The sequence below is a fragment of the Athene cunicularia genome, assembly GCF_003259725.1.
Source record: "Athene cunicularia isolate RWA chromosome 27 unlocalized genomic scaffold, athCun1 chr27_part1, whole genome shotgun sequence".
In the NCBI taxonomy this organism is placed as follows: Eukaryota; Metazoa; Chordata; class Aves; order Strigiformes; family Strigidae; genus Athene; species Athene cunicularia.
This window is the reverse complement of record NW_020799138.1, coordinates 996,612-1,004,034: the sequence shown is the minus strand read 5'-3', so window position 1 is coordinate 1,004,034 and position 7,423 is coordinate 996,612.

Genomic DNA, 7,423 nt, shown 5'->3' with positions numbered 1-7,423 from the left:
CTCTGAGGGGGCAGGGGGGAGGCCTTGGCCTGAAGCGTGGAGGCCATGGGAAGGGCTGGGACGAGGGATGGTGCTCCAGGTCCCTCTTCACCCCGGGGACAGCCCTCGGCAGCACCAGTGGCAGAATCCACTGCCACCACCTCTGCGGGGAGCTGCTCTGGTTCTTCTTAACTCAAATGGACCTGTCTGCGCAGAGCGGATTTCTCCGAGCATGGCCCTACCCAGGATGTGCTGACAATGTGATTAATCTGACAGCTAAAAAAGAGCAAATAAAATTGATGATCTGGCCCAAGCAGCTGCTCTGCCCTGTTGTTCTTAGGGGGGGGGCTCTGCCCTGTGTCCTGTGTGACGCACTGAGACCACCTCCCTCGCCCCACCGGCTCCGGAAAATCTTCCCGAAGTCCAACGCATGAGAAGTGAAGTGGCACCATGTGAAACACATCAGAAGTGACTTGGGAAGTCAAGTGAGCGGTGAAGCTGGGCAGGAGGCAGACGGCTGCTTTCTTCCTCCCTCCTCCTCTTCACCTTTCTGGTCTTTTTCCATCCTCGGGGGCCTTCAGAAATGAAGAAAACATAAGTGCTGAAACAGGCACCTGAAGAAGCCACCGAGGGCTGTGACCTCCCTGGGATTGATGGCGCAGTGGTTCCAACCGGGGAAACCCCTGAGGGCCGCCTGACCCAGGCTGCCAAGCGGTGTGGGGCGGGGGGAGACCGTGAGCACCCACCGAGGTCTGGAGCCGGGTCCTGCTGCCGCCTCCAGACACCCCCAGCGTCCCCTCGAGCTGAGCCAGCCCCTTCTTTTGGCGCGGGAGCGTGCGGGCCCAGCATCACATGGAGCCCGAAGCGTTCAGCGACTTCACGGTGGTGTGGGCTGCCCGGGGGGGACACGTGAGGCCGGGGTGGTGTTGGGGCAGGAGGGAGCCCCTCGCCCCCCGCGGAACCTCCCTACGGCGGGGCCGCCGTTAACACCGCGTGCTGCTGCAGAGACCTCCCCGCTCCTGAAGCCTCCACCAGGTGAGTCACCCTTTTTCCTGGAACAGCCAAACTCATTTACTCAGAACAGGGATGAGGCCCTCTGGTTCCCCCGAGGGAAGGTTAATCAGCCTCCTCGTACAAAAAAGGACCTTTTGTTTTCCAGCCCTTGCAGTGAAGGTTTTCGTAGAGGGAAAGTGCAAGCGGCTGTGGAAGCCACACCGTGCCCAGGGGCGTCGGCGACAGTCAGAGGCCACGAGCGGGGCGAGGGAAGGGACCAGCTCCCTCCGTCCTGCCCGTGCGGCCGCATGCTCTGCGGCGGGGCCCGGCCGGGCTGCCCCGAGCCCACAGATGTGTCTGTGCAGGAGGGAATCGAAAAGCAGCCGCTATGGCCCCGAGGGTGCCAGAGGCGCGGGCTGGGCTGCGGCGGAGCTCCAACGCCTGTCTGCACACGCCCGGTGCTGCGAGGGCTTCGGCACCGGCGAGGGGAAAACCACTGACGTCAACGCAATGGGATGAGGTCCTGCTGCTGCCCTGCGCGGGCAAAGCCGAGGTGGCAGCACCCGGTGGTTCCTACGGCCTCCCTCAAGGAATTACCTTGCCGTGGAGGCGGAGCACTGAGGAAAAGCCTTTTCTGGGCAGTGTTGTGCAAGACCGGCAGTTTACTGCGTGCAAACAGGCTACGGAGAGGCCCAGAAGAAGATGGGCATCCAGAGGCTCCCTGCCCCGAAAGGCACTGGGGATGCTGTACAGACGTTGTCCGCACATGACCCCATTGCCCGAGCCGCTGCCACCCAGGATGCACATCTTGGATTTCTCTGGGGTGTTTTCTAAGATCGGGGACGTTAAAGCCAACAAAAGAACAGAGAACAGCTCCCTGCAGCGCGCATCCGCAGCTTGCGTTTTGCTTTCGGAATTGCGAAGGGTCAAACACTGTCTGCTTCTTTTCCTGAGGCAACGTATCATTTCCAACGAGGAAACATCCCGTGTGGGGAGTAAACGCCTCCATACTGCTGCGGTGTGCGATGCTGCGGGAGGGCGGCGGCGGGCAGCGCCCGCTGTGCCACGTGGTAGCGCCCATCTGTCAGAAGCTGAGACCTCAGGGTCCAAAAACTTTCCTTAGAAAGATGCTTCTAGGACCCGCCCCGGATACAGCCGTGAACAATCCCACACTGATGTAAGACAGCGAATGAATCACGGAGCCACCTGGCTCCGTGTCTCCAGACGTATTTTAGCCCGTGCCAAGCAACACCATCGCCCTGCAGCTAGTCATCACAGGCTTGTGGTGGCCCTGGGGGCCACCTCTGCCAGCAGAGCCCTTGGGGACCCTCAGCTGGGTTGTTCCAGGGGTTCTGCTCACTGGGGTTGTCGGATCTTCCCAGTGCCTGCGCCAGACACCTCCCAGTCAAGGACAGCCTGGCGCAAAGGCGAAGAAAAGACCTTCCAGTCAGGGTGTGGAACCACAACATGGTGTTTCCAAGGAGCAGCGATGCTCCCTCCTCCCTTGCTGCTGCAGCCGAGTCCCTGTGAGCCCCGCGGCAGCTGTGCACAAAGCCCGAGACGGTGCACGGAGCCGAGATGGAGGGATCCCACCTCCGGACCTGGAGGCTTGTTTGTGCTCCAGTGGCTGCCCAGCAGAAGCATTTCTGCACACGCTGGTGGCACTGCAGGGGGAGAGACGTTAACCTCTGAGCTGGAGCTGCTGACAGCTTTCAACTCAATAACCATGGAAAAGTTTTCTCCTCCAGGGTAAGCCTGAGGTTTCATGGCGGGTGGGAGAAGAAAAGGAAATTAAACTCAGCTCTTCCCGCTCTGCCTGACCGGTGGACTCCCCTTCCCACCTCAGAACTGCATTTTAAACTAATACCACCAATTTCCCCTTTTTCCAGGAATGTGACTCCTGCAACCCCAGGGCACAGAACCATGAAACGGCTTTTTGTCTTGGGGCTGGCGTCTTTGTTATCAAGGTGAAGCCAACGAGAACAATTGCTTTCCACACTTGCTTTTCCTCCTCATAATCAGCATTGTTTGCTCATGCTGCAATGCCCCAAGCCAGCAACTGATAGGGATTGGCAGTTCAGGTGAATTGCACCCATATTTGTCCAACGGAAAAACCCGTAAACCCGACTGCAGCCAGGCTAGGGAGAGGATTCTGGGCACAGGCGGCAGTGTTAATTACTGCTCTTATTGCTAATAGCACGGGTGAGTGGGAATGAAAGAAGGGGCAGCACAGGAAGGGGAAAGGTAGGGCCAAAGTGTATGGAGGGCCTCCGGGTGGGTGCAGCAGCAAAGGGCTAGAGAAGAATAGGCTGATTATTGTGGGATTACTGGGATAAAGTGGGCAGGGATGGTGAGACAGGTGAGAATCACCGGGAGCTGGAGGGCTGCCAGGGGCTGTGAGCGGCACCGGGCAGCGCTGAGGGCGTGCAGCGACCTCCCCGCAGCCCCGCACGGCCGGGCAGCGCGCGTCTCTGCCTTGGGGTGGCTGAAATCCCCGGACGCCTGTAGCAGCCTTTGGGCCTGAGGTTCAGGCACTCTCTCGGCAGCCGCTCCCAGGCCGCCCCTGGCACAAGAGCCGGGATTTGCTCCCAGGGTCCGTTTTCCACGTGGAGCCACCGGGTGGCCATGCACAAAGCGCTCAGAGAGTGGCACCTTCCCCTCGGCTCCCCGTGGCCTGGGCACCCGTTGGCACCGGTGGCACAAGGCGCTCGCTTCGCCTTTGTCTGCAGCCCGGGGAAGCCACGGGGCTGCGGGGGGGCTTCTGCCCGGCTCCCCTTTCCGGGGACCCGGAGACAAGGACTCCACAGTTGGTGTGACAGGGGCGTTGCCAAGAGCTGACTCACAGCTGCTGACACTTGTCACGCCGAAAGCATTCTGATATTTACGGGGGGCTGTTCCCATCCGCCGCGGGGGCCGAATGCTCCGCGTGCCCGCTCCGCGCCTCAGCCCTGCCTGCAGTGCCCTTGCCTGATGGCTGCCGTGGGGCTCCCGGTAGGAAAGGCCACTCTGCCCACGCTCCCCCCCTGGGGCCGGGCCATTTCGCAGTGGAAGAGGCACCTCTTTGTCCTGGCCACAGGCCTGTCCGTTCCTGTCCCACGCCGTCCTGCGATACTTTCATTTCAGGCTTTGCCCTTGGCTCAGGGATGCCAAGGGGTCTCCGACAGGGATGGCCAGGCCATGGTGGGAACAACCCGCTAGCACAGAGCTCCCAGCAAAGCGTTAGCACCCCTGAAACCCGCTCCGCAAGGCGAATGCCCATCACACACCGCTTTATTAAAACACTCTTGGTTACGACGTGGGGAAACCCGTCGCTCCCTCTCTTTCAAGTCCTCGCCCCTGCTATTGTCCAGGTCCGCAGGAAAAGGAAGGAGAAGAGGCCGCCGCGGTTCCTTCCTGCACAGACGTGGCTGCCTGCGGGCAGGGGGCTCGGCGGGGCTGCTCCCTGTGCCTGGCTCCTGCCCGAGCTGTGAGCCGGCCCCAGCCTCTGGGACCGCCACACCGACACCTTTCACGGGGGTGAAACTCCCTTCAAGGCTAAAGGCGAGGAAGCTGCTAATGGACTCTAATGGAGTTGTGGTGACTCCCCCGGGAGGCACACAGGCTGTCCTGAAGAGAGGAAAAGCAGCAAACAGATCGGTAGCGCTTCCACGGTTGTTCTGGCTGTCACTTTGCAGACATCCCTTGGGGTCTCAGCTTCAACAAATTATAATGGAGGAAGATCTGCAGCTCCGGGTGTGACCACCGAGGCAGGATGGGAAATCCGGGTGTCGGTGCCACCACTTTGGAGGACTTTGGGTACCTCACGTTCTGTCTCTCCACCATCCCGACTCCGCTGAGCTGTCCTGCTGGAGATGGAGCCTGGCAGCAGGGAGGGGCCTGACCCACGCCTCAGGCATGACGTGCTGGCCTCTTTTAAGTTTTAGCTTGCCACCAGGAATTTTCAGCACTTCTCTTATGACACTGACAAAAATGTGCTACGAGAAAGCAGAACAAACCAAGACGAGATGCTTGGCATTTACAAGAACAAGATGGTTTGCCTCTGGTCTTGTTTCCCTGCATGTTTGTGAATTAGCGCTGCCCGTGTCCCCCCCTCCCTGTAACCCCTGATGTTACAGCTCCCCGCCCGCAGCACGAGGAGAGGATCAGCTCCGAGACCTCGGCCAAGAAACCAACGGCTCCGAACTCCAGAGCCCTCCTAGCGCACCGCATGCAGGTCACGGTTTATTTATTGATTCGTTTGAAGAACAGAAGTGCTTCCTCCCCTCCGAAGTGCCACGGTCCTGTGCTGCAGCTCTGGGCCAGCAAAACCGCCATGAGAATGAGCTCATGACACTGGAAGCGCTCGCCCAGCTCCGGGCTCGGCTCCCGCGCCCAAGCGTCACCTCGGAGCTCCATCTGTCCCTCGGTGACGCGCCCTTGGAGCTCGGTGCAAGTTTCCAGAGGCGCCGGGATCCTCCCGAGGTCCCACCTCGTCTCCTCGCGGGGCTTTCCGTGTTCACGGTTTGCAGAAATGGGAATCGTGCCTCAGTGGCCACTGACAGGCCGCGGGGAGCCAGGATTTCTACGGTGCAAGTCTGTGTCTCAAAGGGAAGGCGCCGACCGCTCCCACAAACGTGCTGTTTCTGGGTTTCTTTGGGCATTATCTGACCCCCGGCAGCAGCAGCGAGAGGGGAGGCTGCAACAGCACCCGCCTGCGTGAGGACATTCAAGCATCAAACTGAGCTTTTAGACCCTTTCAAAAATTCATGAAGGGCACCGTGCTGTTCCACTTAAACCAGAATGACGTGACGCACAGCTCGGAGGAAGATTTAGAAACTTTTTTTTTTTTTAACACAGGGAAGAAAACCCATAAAAGGCTGATTAGGGCTTGATCTGTCGGCACGCTGCAGCTCCCTCACGGTCCTGCAGGACTCGGCTTACCAGCAGAGCTCTTCTGCAAGATTTCCCCCGCTCCTTGGGCTCGTTTCAGCTGTGCCGCAGGTCGGGGCTGCGAGCGATCCCGTGGTCTGCTGTTGCCCTCCAGTGGCAGCGGCTCCCGGCGCCTCCCTCCTGCCCGGCCGCGGCGGCCGCTCATTTCCCCCTGGGGTTTAATAGGTGGCTAATGAGCATGTGGCTAATGAGCCAGCGGCCAAGCACCCCAAGCGAGTGCAGATGCTGATGCACGAGAGGCAAAAAGGACGGAGGTTTTCCCACCTTGCTCCGCTGGCATCTCCCAGGACGGGAGGAGGCTGAAGCCGAGTCGATGCCGCCCGACTCCGTGCCCTCGCACCCCAGGACCCGCCTGTTCCTGCATCTCCGGGACACGCTCGTCGCCCGTTCCAGCTGTGAAATGGGAACAGCCTGAGCTGTAAAGGTTTTCCTTCTACTTCTCTTTCAGGTTCTTTCTAGGCGGGGCCGGGAGAGCAGTACACAGCACTTCCAGGACAGCGACGTTTTCCCCGTTTCGCAGAGCTTGGCGTTCGCGCTGGTCCCTCCGATCGGCCCCGGCTCCGCAGGGGCGATGGCAGAACAAATAACCAGGAGCAATTCTTCCAGCTGACGCTTCCCTCAGCGCCGACAAAGCCCGGCTTAGAGCTTCCCTTTAACACACCAGGTCACACCACTTTATTTTCTGTTTTTCTGACCAAGTCTCTCCTGTGTTTCCTCAGAGATGATAAAGACCTCCCAGATTAAATCTTCCTTGGCAGCCCTGCTTTCTAAAGCATTGATCCCTGTGACCTGACACACAGATAATCACATTACTACAACTCCAATACCGTGTTATCCAGCCCATCACAGGAGATAAGCTCAGAGCACATCTCTCACCACTTCGGTCTGGTCATGCGGCAGGTGCCCTCCGTGACCTCCCCAGCATCGCTGCAGGCAGCACGTTCTCATCGCCAACCCCGTTTCCCTTCACAACGCTCCTTTTGAAGCCTTTTTGTAGTTCTCTCCCCCCTGTGACCATGTCGCTCACGGGGCTGGGCATCACTTCACAACCCGAGTTGTGAGGGAGGGCCGCGCTGTGTCACCCGTGTGTGTCCAGCGGGACCCAGCACCCTCCGTGCTGTGGGGCAGCCCACAGGCCGGCCGTGGCAGCCCCGAGGCCCTGAGCAGGGACAGACCCCCACGACCTCGATTCCTGGGTTCAGTTCTGGGCCCCTCACCCCAAAAAGGCCATTGAGTGACTCGAGCGTGGCCAGAGAAGGGCAACGGAGCTGGGGCAGGGTCTGGAGCACAGGTCTGCTGGGGAGCGGCTGGGGGAACTGGGGGGGTTCAGTCTGGAGCAGAGGAGGCTGAGGGGAGACCTCCTGGCCCTCGGCAACTCCCTGCCAGGAGGGGGCAGAGAGGGGGGATGAGTCTCTGGAGCCAAGGCCCCAGCGCCAGGCCCCGAGGGAATGGCCTCAAGCTGCCCAGGGCAGGGTCAGGCTGGCTCTGAGGAAGGATTTCTGTGCAGAAGGGGCTGTTGGGC